Source organism: Lithobates pipiens, unplaced genomic scaffold (genome assembly GCF_037356315.1).
Source record: "Lithobates pipiens isolate NorthernLeopardFrog02 unplaced genomic scaffold, aLitPip1_a1.2 Scaffold_30, whole genome shotgun sequence".
In the NCBI taxonomy this organism is placed as follows: Eukaryota; Metazoa; Chordata; class Amphibia; order Anura; family Ranidae; genus Lithobates; species Lithobates pipiens.
The window spans coordinates 18,794,848-18,807,461 of NW_027507791.1; positions in this window are offsets into that span (position 1 = coordinate 18,794,848).

Below are 12,614 nucleotides of genomic sequence, written 5' to 3' on the forward strand. Positions count from 1 at the left end.
TGAATGGAGAAATTTTGCTGAAATGTCTTAATTTTCTCGGAAATTGCAGCAAACTGAAAAGGCAAATCCCATCTATCCCCCAGCAGCCAGGCACATATGATGCAGATGGCCACGTGTCCGTCCGCTATCATCGCACAATCATATACCCACCGCACAGTTCACAAGAGGGAGCGCTGTGCTGTGCGTCTCAAGCCGCAGTGTATTGCCCTGGATATCGCTGCTCTGTAAACACCTGACATATGCTTCTATTGAAGACAGAGCTGTCAGGGAAACCTTGTCTAATCCTCAGTTGTGCTTATCTTGCATTTACTGGAGTTTTGTTCAGGGAAAGTTTATCAGAGCGCCTTTCATTAAGATTTATGCTCTGTGACTCATCTCCTTTTCAAAGCTGTCTTTTGTGTCAACGCCAAAACACCCCATGGAGCGCAGGATTCCGATACTCACCGCGGCTTTGTTTGTGGATGTATACACATTATAAACATGCCAAAAGAGTCTCATATTTGAAGCACCATTGTGCCTACAGATCTGTTCTGTATTGAAATTAGTGTACACCATCATTTTTAACACAGAGGAACCCTTGATATTGCTTTTAGGTCCCCGGAACCCCTGCTAATAATTATTATATCTAAAGCTGGAGAGAGAGCGTGAACAGAGAATTGTGGATGGAAGAATAAATAGAAGAATAGGAAATGCGGTGTACTTAGTGTATTTGACACTCAATGTAGAAAGGGAAAGGCTGGTGCCATGAAAATTGACTGAAACATTATTCCTTATTAATACGGGGAAAAAAACAGCCATAAAAATCCAACGTGTTTGGACCCTCAGGCTCAGACATGATTAAGGCCTGACGACTGAAACACGTTGGCTTTTTAAGGTTGTTTTTTTACCAGTATTAATAAAGAATAATGTTTTAGTCATTTTTGTGGTGCCAGTCTTTCCCTTTCTAGGCTTGTTCCTGAGGAGGACAAGGAGTTACACAGGTAGGTAGGTAGTAGCTCGAATTTATCTGTTAGTAAATTTGTAATTTTTTGTAATACCAACAAAATGAAACATATAAAAATATTGTCCAGAAAAGAAATACAGACAGTACAAATTGTAGTACTCCCTCATATTGGCGGTCAGCGGAGAAGTGACCTTGTACATTGATGGCAATTGGTAAGAATGCTCCTTACATTGATGGTCAGTTGAAAGAATGCTCCTTACATTTCTGGTCAGTGGGAAAATGCTCCTTACATTGGTAGTCAGTGGGAAGAATGCTCCTTTCATTGGGGTTCAACGGGAAGAATTCTCCTTACATTGGTGGCCAGTGGGATGAATGCTCCTTACATTGTAGGTCAGTGGAAATAATGTTCCTTGCATTGGTGGTCAGTGAGAAAAATGCTCCTTACATTGGTGGTTAGTGGAAATAATGGTCCTTACATTGGTGATCAGTGGGAAGAATGGTCCTTTTATTGGGGGTCAATGGGAAGATGCTCCTTACATTGGTGATCAGTGGGAAGAATGCTCCTTACATTGGTGGCCAGTGGGATGAATGCCCCTTACATTGGTGGCCAATGGCCATTGGGAAGAATGGGAGTGTTTATAGGTTTTGCAATGCTTCCTCAATGCCTGTCAAATGCCTTTGAAAAGTGAACCAAACATGGATTAATTTTTAGAGGAGTGGCAGTTTAGATGCAAGTCTAAACTTAGCCTTACATTGGTGGTCTGTGGGAAGAATGATCCTTATATTGGGGGTCAGTGGAGAAGAAAGCTCCCCATACAGATCATTGATATTAGAAGTAGCTTATCTTGAAGAGAGAAATTGCTTATTGACCAAGGAACCCCTAACAACCTTTGGAGAAACCATAGTCTTCTGCGCATGTATACTAGCAAGCTTTTATAGCCCTGCTAGTTTCTGAATACCTTAATGCTGATTTATAATTAACTTTAGAATTAAATCATTTCTATTGTCTGTCTCTGATGATCAACCTTTAGATGGATCTACAGATGATCCTCAGTGACCAGCCGGCAATGCTGAGTATTCAGAATGCTTGTTTCAGGTGTATATTTGCAATTTGGCCAGGAAAGGGGGTGAGTATGTGTGCGCTCCCCCAAATTTAAACTTACCAAGCCACATGCCCTAAACATAGAATGTTTCATGTCAGGAAGGACCCCCCCCCCCCTTCCTAGCAAAGCACCTTGTTCCCAATGTTGATGAAGACAAGGTCCTCTTCCCGACAACCCTGGTCCTGAGGTTGTGGAGGTCTGTCTGCAGGGCTTTAACAACAAGTGGGCCCCTTGGATACCAGTGCACCTACTCATTTACAAAGCAACAAAAAAAAAAAACTAGAAATAAAGACACCCACATGTTGGACGAGTCCTTTATTAAAAAAGTAAAACTCCCCAAGAAAGTCTCATACAAATCAGAGCTTCCCTTTACATGACTTTGCACTGAACATGCTGTGGTGAAGGATAAGATTTTTGCTTCTGTCTTGAAACTCTGTCAGAAATTGGGGAAAATGTGGGCCAACTGTTCTCTCATGAAGCCGATCTTATTGAAACCTTCTCTTATGAAGCCTTCTCGGAATTGACACAGTTTTCTGCAACCAACACCATTTTACGGCTGGTGCCCAAGCAGAAAGCGAAATGGTTAACTCTTCCTCCTCTCTCTCTACGCCTTAATAACGGTACCACTCCTGCTAAGGTTCAGCGGGTCCAGAGTTCTGAAGAATATTCCCTAAAGTGGAGTAGCAGGAAAATATTTTTGACAATGAGGTATTTCAGATTGTATTATAGTCGGCTCAGCCTGTAGGGTCCCTTTCAAAGCAGGGCGGCGCGTGCTGCACGCGCCTTTGTTCCGCTGTCTGGTCTAATCATGAGAGTTTTGTGCTCAGAGCATTGTGACACTCGCTGATAATACGCCATACTTTCCCCTCCAAGGAGAACGAGGAGATGTTCTTCTAGTAATGGTTTAGAAATTAAAACCGTATCAAAGCCGGCGCACTCGGCTTTCAGTGACATCGGCCCGAACTGATTTCTATGTAGACGGCGTGCGTTCTCCCCTCCGCATTTCAATGAAACTTAAGTACCTCCAATTAAAAAAACTTCGACATTTGGTGGCAGCAAAGAAATGTTTCAAAAAAACGACAGACCTCCAAGTCTGTGTGAAGACGCCTCCATAAGGCCACCATGAAAGTATCTCCGTTCAAGTTGGGAGTTGCATTAAATTGGAAAGGATTTATCTCTGAGAATTCGGAATGGCTCATAATTTCTCGAAAACTTACAGAGGAGGAAACTTTATCTGATGTCCCTTTAATCCACTGCCGACAGATTTCACAGAGCTCCTTGCATGAGAAGGATTAACGAGACCATTCGGTGAAATTGATTTCACCATGAAGTGGAAACTCTCTCTTTTTACTCATTGAGCTGCTTCGGCAAAATATGTTTGAAAATTAAATAAACAATCAAGTCTATTTTTTATTTATTTAGAGAAGGGGTCCCCAACCTTTTGAAATGCAAGGGCCACCTAAGTGATTTGGTAACTGGTCACGGTCCACAATGAAATTAAATGGTTCAGCATTTTGAATTTGTTTATTTTGAATAACATAATGAAAATTTTCCTCCTGCAACCACTGAATGTTTGCAGGAGGGAGAAGAGGAGAAGCAAACTTTCAGCGGTTGCAGGAGGAATATGGAGCAGAACGTTTCCTTTATGTGTCTTGTAGTTAGTTGACTAGTGTGTGGAGGAAGTAGTGCAATCTAACCAAGGTAGTTAAGCCAGCTTAATACTGAGAGGTCATCAGCCCAGACAAATATAACCAAGACACAAACAATAGAGATAATAATGGTGTTCAAAAATGACTGCTCATTATGACATTCTGAAAAATTACATATACCATATAAAAGTACATATTTTATTATAAAACCTCAAAAAATATACACATTGTTTGGATAGCAACCCCTGTGGCGGTGGTTCTCAATTCCTGTCCTCGGGACCCACTAACAGGCCAGATTTTAAGTATTAACTTGGGGAGATGCAGACTAGAATACTGCAATCACTGAGCAGCAAATGATATCACCTGTGATGTATTTCAGTTATCTTGCAAATCTGGCCTGTTAGTGGGTCCTGAGGACAAGAGTTGAGAACCACTGCCCTAGGGTATTTAAACACAAAAAATATAAAACCATATAGGCAGTAGTCAGGAAAATTGAAGTGTATTCTACGCGTTTCGCAGTCATAGACGCTTCCTCAGGGCTCCAAGTTTCTTCATCTGACACAAAGCCTAATATTAATAATTTAGATCTATGAATATAAGTATACACTCACCGACCACTTTATTAGGTGGCACTATGGATGTGCAACCGACAAATCTTCAGCAACTGCGTGATGCTATCATGTCTCTATGGAGCAAAATCTCTGAGGAATGTTTCCAAAACCTTGTTGAATCTATGACATGAAGAATGAAGGCAGCTCTGATGACAAAAATGGGTTCAACCTGGTACTAGCTAGGTGTACCTAATAATGTGGCCGGTGAGTGTGCATGTATGTGAAAAATGCATATGGTCCCATATATCACTATCCTGTGGGGCATAGGGAGAAATTCATAGAACAAGTGCACCAAAGACCAGAGAGGGAAAGAAAAAATAAAGACCTAAAATAAACACATTGACATAAGAACATATACCAGGTGGGATCACCAAGTCCATCTGGGCTATGGGGAGGCAAAATTGGATCAACAGGTCAGAATGATGCCCCATCATATACCAACCTGTACCTGGAGGAGTGGGAGAGGTTCATTTTTGGGTCAAATGAGATGTTGGGCTATCTCTGGCATGTTGCGCTATGGTGGAGATACATTGACGACATCTTGATATTTTGGACTAGTCCACAGGAGATGTTAGTGGAATTTGTGTAATGTATAAATAATAATGAATTGAACTTGAGATTCACCTTATATTTTGATCATGAAATTAAGTGAAGGAGTAATCTCCACAAGTCTATTTAGAAAGCCAGCAACTGGTAACTCTCTGTTACATGCTGAGAGTGCCCACCCTAGACATGTCAAAAGGAGAATACCAGTGGGAAGGTACCTGCGACCTCGCAGAAACTGCACCAATGACCTGGATTTCCAGAAGTAGGCAGACCTCTTGAGAGATAGATTTCTGAGACGAGGCTACAGCTGTAATTCCTATTAAAAAAGCTTATCAGTGGACAAAGGACAGCCCACATTATCTCCTATTATTTAAAGGTGAGCAGAATGAGGAAAAAAGTAAAAAATGAGGCCTATTATTGTGAGACTATAAGAGCCTTTTTGGATACATTGGCACTTTCTCACAGGAGATAGGGGGAGATTTACTAAGATTGGAGGACTCAGAATCTGGTGCAGCTGGTAGCCAATCAGTTTCTAACCTTAGCTTGTTCAATTAAGCTTTGGCAAAAAAAAAACTGGAAGCTAATTGGTTTCTATGCAGATTTGCACCAGATTTTGGACTTTATAGCTTAAGAAAATAACCCCGATAGCATTATTAAATACTTTGTGGACGAATGTCCATGTCTTACTTTTAGGAGAAGTAATTCTAAATGATTGATATTGTGCATTGTGTCAGATGAAGAAACTTAGAGCCCTGAGGAAGTGACAGAGAAATGGGATAGAGAGGGTAAAAAAGGGGGAGGGGTATGAGAATATGAGAGATGACATCACTAAGGGAGCAAGGGAAGAGGTGGAATCCTTATGGGTAGACCTCCAAAGGGATGAAGCTAAGGTGAAAATAATACTGGGAGTATGCTACAGGCCCCCTAGCCTGAGGGAGGAGGGGGAGGTGGACCTCCTATCACAATTTGGAATAGCAGCAAGGATGGGAAGTATTATAATGAAGGGTTCTAATTATCCAGACATAGACTGGGTGTAGGGAACCACGCATTAGTCTAATGCCGCGTACACGCGATCGGACATTACGACAACAAAATCCATGGGATTTTTTCTGACGGATGTTGGGTCATTTTGTCTTGCATACACACGGCCACACAATGTTGTCAGAAATTCCAAACATCAAGAATGTGGTGACGTACGACGAGCCGTGGAAATTGAAGTTCAATAGCCAGTGTGGCTCTTCTGCTTAATTCTGCGAATGCGTAGAACTTTATGTGTTAGAATTGTGTACACACGATTAGAATTTCCGACAACGGATTTTGTTGTCGAAAAATTTGAGAACCAGATCTCAAATTTTGTGCCATCGAAATTTCCGATAGAAACTGTCTGGACGAGCCTACACACGGTTAGAATTTCCGACAACAAGCTCCGATCATACATTTGCTTTTGGAAAGTCCGACTGTGTGTACGTGACATTGGGCTCGCCAGTTCCTAAATTTCTTGCAGGAAAATTTCATGGGTCAGATGGTAGACGAACCGACTAGAAATCAAGTGTTACTAGATCTACTGATTACCAACAATACAGACCTGATCATGGATGTGGAAATATGGGGCAATTTAGGAAACAGCGATCACATGTCAATTGACTTCAGTATAAATCACACAAATAGGAAACATAACGGAAATATAAAGACACTGAATTTCCAAAGAGCCAACTTCCCTAAACTACCAACCTTGCTAGAAGATATAAATTGGGATAAAATCTTAAGAAGAAAGAACATGGAGGAGAGATGGGTTCACTTTAACAGCATATTAAATAAGGGCATTAGCCAGTGCATCCCATTGGGTAATAAATTTAAAAGAGCGAACAAAAGTCCTGGATGGCTTAGCGCCAATGTAAAAATGCATATAAAAGCAAAGGAGAAGGCCTTCAAAAAATACAAGGCTGAGGGATCATCACTAGCATTCAAACTTTATAAAGAATGCAACAACAAATGTAAGGGTGAAATTAGAGTGGCTAAAAAACGACTTGGAGGATGGGGTAAACAGTTCAGTCTCAGTATTTGCGTACAATACTAAGCTAAGCAGGGTAATAAGCAGGTCTAAGAAGGGATTCAAAGCCATTTCTAAGGCTTTGGAACTCCAGTGAACCATGGGGAGAGACATTATCCACAAATGGAGATAACATGGAACAGTGGTGAACCTTCCCAGGAGTGGATGACCTACAAAAATTACTCCAAGAGCATGAGGGCGACTCATCCAGGCGGTCATAAAAGAACCCAGAAGAACATCTAAAGAACTGCAGGCCTTACTTGTCTCAGGTAAGATCAGTGTTCATGATTCAACAATAAGGAAGAGACTGGGCAAAAACGGCGTCCATGGGAGAGTTCCAAGGCCAAAGACACTGCTGACCAAAAAAGAAAACAAAGGCTCATCATCTCACATTTACCAAAAAAAAATCTTGATTATCCCCAAGAATTTTAGGCAAATATTCTGTTGACTGATGAGAAAAAAATGTAACTTTTTGGAAGGTGTGTGTGCCGTTACATCTGGTATAAAACAAATACAGCATTTCATAAGAGGATTACATCATACCAACAGTCAGATATGGTGGTGGTAGCGTGATGGTCTGGGGCTGCTTTGCAGCTTCAGGACCTGGACGATTTACCATAATTGATGGAATCATGAATTCTGAGCTCTACCAGAAAATCCTAAAGGAGTTTGTGACCTCAAGCTTAAGTGCACTTGGGTTATGCCGCAGGACAATGATCAGAAACACAATAGCCAGTCGACATCCAAATGGTTCAAACAAAGCAAAATTTAGCTTTTTGGAGTGGCCTAGCAAAAGCCTGGACTTAAATCCAATCGAGATGCTGTATCATGACCTGACACAGTCCGTTCATGCTGTAAAACCCTCCAATGTGGCTGAATTAAAACAATTCTGCAAAGAGTGGGCCAAAATTGCTCCACATGTGAAAGACTCATTGCCAGTTATCGCAAACGCTTGATTGCAGTTGTTGCCACCAAGGGTTTAGGGGGCAATTACTTTTTCATATAAAGCCAGGCAGGTTTAAACAGCTTTTGTTCCTTAATAAATGAAACCATCATTTAAAAACTGCATTTTGTATTTACTCGGGTTATCTTTGTGTAATAATAAAATGCCTTTGGTGATCTGAGTCATTTAAGTGTGACATATATGCATAAAAAAAAAAAAATCAGAAAGGGGGCAAATAATTTTTCACAGCATTGTATATATACATTATGTAACATAAATTGATTATACATGATTTTATGACCACCCTCTTAATATTGGGCAGGTCCCCCTTTTACCACTAAAACAGACTTGACCCTTTGAGGCATGGACTCCACTAGACCTCTGAAGGTACGCTGTGGTACCTGGCACCAAGCCGTCAGTAGCAGATCCTTTAAGTCCTGTAAGTTGTGAAGTGGGGCTTCCATGGATCAGACTATTCTTTTTCTAGCACATCCCATGGATTATGGATTGATTGAGAGCTGGAGAATTTGGAGGCTGAGTCAACAACTGAAACTCGTTAATGTATTCCTCAAACCGTTCTTGAACCATTTTTGCAGTGTAGCTGGGTGCATTGTTCTGCTGAAAGAGGCCACTGCCATCAGGGAAAACTGTTTCCATAAAGGGAAGTACTTGGTCACCAACCATGTTTAGGTGGGTGGTCGGTATCAAGTAACATCCACATTGGCAAGTCCCAAGGTTTCCCAGCAGAACATTGCCCAAAGCATCACACTGCCTCCGCCGGCTTGTCTTCTTCCCATACTTCATCCTGGTGCCATCTCTTCCCCAGGTAAGCGATGCACACACACCTGCCCATCCACATGATGTAAAAGAAAACGTGATCCATCAGACCAGGCCACCTTCTTTTATTGCTCCTTGGTCCAGTTCTGATGCTCATGTGCCCATCATAGGAGCTTTTGGCTGTGGACACCGGTCACCATGGACATTCTGACCGGTCTGTGTCTACACAGCCCTATACACAACAAACTGTAATGACAATGTTTTCAACACATCAATTTCAGGGACAGCATGTTGCTACCTAACTTATCCCACTGACCTGACATATGAAGGACATACTTACAGTTTATTTTCCCAACCTGTTATAGATAATCTCTAAACCCCTACCACTTCCCCCACAAATGACATGACAATGTTTTTGGAGTAAAATGGCCTTTTTATTAACAATTAAAGTGATTTAAATAAATAACATTTTATATAACCATAAACCAACTTTTCTATATACTTTGGGGGTCTTCAAGGGCAACTAAACACCACTTGGTCACTGTGACCAACTTCTTTTAACTTTAGGCCTCCAGTCACAAGCCACAGACTCAGAGACGGTGCTCAAACTTCGCAGTGACCTACATTTTACCCCTTCCTGGTTAAACTCTCGTTAACCTAAAGGTACCTGAGAACCCCATACCACAGATGAGTCCCAACCAATATATATATATAACAGCAATCTTCTCTTCTTACAAAGACCCCACCACTGCCGGGCTGTCCTGGCTGCCCCCACTTAAATAAAACCAAACTTCGGGAGGGTGGGTGGGAATCACTTTCTCCTCCGCTCTAGACTGACATCACTTCCCCCTTCTCCTTCACATACTTCCTCCTGGCGTCTCCTGGCTCCAGACAACCCCCACTTTCTTAAAGGGGACACCTCTACCTTATCCCTTGTGTGCCGTTTAGCCCTGTCATGCCGTCCCTCTGTCCATCCATCTTCTTTTGTTCTTTACTACGGGACTCCCTTTCAGATGCCATTGTAACAAGATAATCAATGTTTTTTTCAGTAAACGTGTCAGCCAGTGGTGGCTGGTGTTGTTTTTTTTTTGGGTGGGGGGTGGTAGTTTACCACCCCCCACCCCATGAGTGGCCAGTGGCTAATCCCCCTCCCCAACTCGCTTTCTGTTGGTTGGTCTGGTCCTTACCCCATCTAGGTGGGCGGGTGGGGGGTGGTGTAGCAGCTCCTGTGTCCTCTCCTCCATCACAGCAGCTTCCATCATGCAGCTCCTCTCCTCCTTCTAGGCATCCAATAGGATCGCCTGACCTTTCGGCCAATCGGTTGGCAGGTTTTAAGACCCACTTCCTGATTGGCCAGGAGGAGGATTAGTGTTACAATAGCAAATATCCATTCGCTATTGTAACACACCTGGATGGGCTCAGTTCGCATTCACTGAAGCTCCCCCCCCCCCCCCCACTGCATTCACTGGATGGGCCCAGTTCGCATTCACCACCCCCCCCCCCCCCCCCATGCCCACCCTCTTTTAAAGCTTATTAGAGCCTCTGGCTCTAATCAGGTACTTAAAAAAATCCCCCCTTCCCCCCATTGGAATCCATGCACCCAGCATCCTGCTAGGGGCCGGACGCATGGATGGGGGGAGGCCTTAATGGACGGACGACCCTTTCTGTCAGCTGATTAGTATATATTGTAGTTTTCACCCCTAATAGGCCCACTGATTTGCAGCAGGTTCCTCCTCCACTGGTGTAGTGGCAGCCAGGCACACAGCAATATTCACCCTTCTGGCTTAGTGAATAGTCTAGGGTTGTCTTTTTATTTATTGCTGGACAACCTAGATAGTGTACCAGGAGCAGTGGGATACTCCAGAACGCTGAACAGTAATAGGACTTTTTTTCACTCTGCAGCTACCTCTCTGAACAGCCCCTTCAGCAGTACCTGAGGAAATGGACAGCACTGGGGTGACATGAGCGATGTCACAGGCCAGGCAAGCCTTAGGATTAGTGCACAAGGACTAACAGCAACAGTCACTCAGATTGTGCACTCAGGTCTGCACTCACAAAGTCCCTGAATTTATGGACGCCTCCTTCCAGTATCAGGCAGATATTTACTTAGTGAACTCTCCAGACTGGATCATTGGTGAAATTCCACTTCAGAGGTTCTTTGCAAGCAGCAGATCAAGCTGGGATCTTGGTGAGTACAGGCAAAATTCATCTGGGATGCCCTCCAGGCTGGGAACTTCTTCTCCTGGACAAAAGTCTGACTGCTCCAGAGTCCAGACTATTTATGTGCTCTGCAGCCACCTACTGGGCACACCTCTTCAGGGATTGGCTTAGACTCCATAAATATTCAGGCTACTTATTTAACCTGCTCCATTCCTATGTTATGGAGCATTCCAAAAAAGCAATGAAGCCTGCAGCCTGGGAGACCCCCATCAGTCCAAAACAATCAGTCACTGCTTCACTGATTACAGAGGAGCCCAAAAAGAACTAAATGTACCTATCAGCCCAGCATCTAACTATGAAGTTGCTCCTACAAATACAAATACGTTTTAGCAGCGCTATTTGGTCATTAGCAGGGTCGGGTTTAACCCCTACTAGTGGCCAAAAAAAGGTAAAAACCGTCCACAAAGCGCAGACGCAGCACCGCTTTGCCGGCGGTATAGCTGCGCTGCCCCATTGATTTCATTGGGTAGGAGCGGTGAAGGAGTGGTGTATACACAGCTCCTTCACTGCTCCAAAGATGCTGCTTGCAGAGTTTTTTTAACGTCCTGCCAGCACACCGCTCTAGTGTGAAAGTCCTCAGGCTTTCACACTGGAGTGAATGGAGCAGATGTTTTAGGGTGGTTTGCAGGCGCTATTTCTAATGCTAGTGTGAAAGGGGTCTTATAGTTGCAAAGGGTGGGCCAACTCAATATTGAACCCTACAGACTAAGACTGGAATGTCATTAAAGTTCATGTTGTGTAAAGGCAGGTGTCCCAATACTTTTGGTAATATAGTATATATATAAGAAAAGAGCAACAGGCGGGACTTTGTATGAGGCACGTGGGAGCAGAATTATATATATAATTTTTTTTCATGATTATATATATATATATATATATATATATATACACACACGCGCATCTTTTTTTTTTTTACAATTAATACTGTATATATAAATTTAGGAAGATCATAGAACTGGCCCTGGAAGAAAAAAAATAGATTATAGTCTGTGATTATGTTCTGCACAGAGATTTTGGTATCCCCGACACCGCTGGCGACCAGGACCATCAGTCAGACCGTGTCTGCAGACCTCGGGAAGATTTACGGGATTTTCTCAGAGAATGAAAATAAGACAATTAACACAGCGATTTGTATCCCAACTGGCAGAGGAAACAGGCCATAAATTGCGCAAATAAAAAGAACAATAAATTGCTGGGTTTTTTTTTCTGTGTGAATTTATGCGGTTTGGGTGGTTTATGGGAAATCCATAGCTGACAGGATTACTCGTTTGAAAGGTTTGTGGCACTTCTTCCAATGTCTCAATCTGTTCTCTGTGCGCGGATCTCGGCTGCTTCATAGGAAACAGTAAATATAACGTCTCCGCTTACATGGTGAGACGTAGTGCCAATGCCGGGGAACGGGTAACCGAATACCAAACTTACCTTCGCTGAATGTACACCAAACTACGCTCAACAATTACCCACATGCAGAGATTCTGTGAGACTTTCCCACAAATGGAGCTTTCCTTTGGTGGTATTTGATCACCTCTGTGGTTTTTATTTTTTGTGCTTTTTGGAAAAGCATTTTGGAAAAAAACGCATTCTTTTTTACTTTTTGCTATAACACATATCCCCAAAAATATATAAAAAAAATTTTTTTTTCAGTTTAGGCCGATGTGTATTCTTCTACATATTTTTGGTAAAAAAATTGCAATAAGCGTATATTGATTGGTTTGCACAAAAGTTGTTGCGTCTACAAAATAGGGGATAGTTTTATGGCATTTTTATTATAA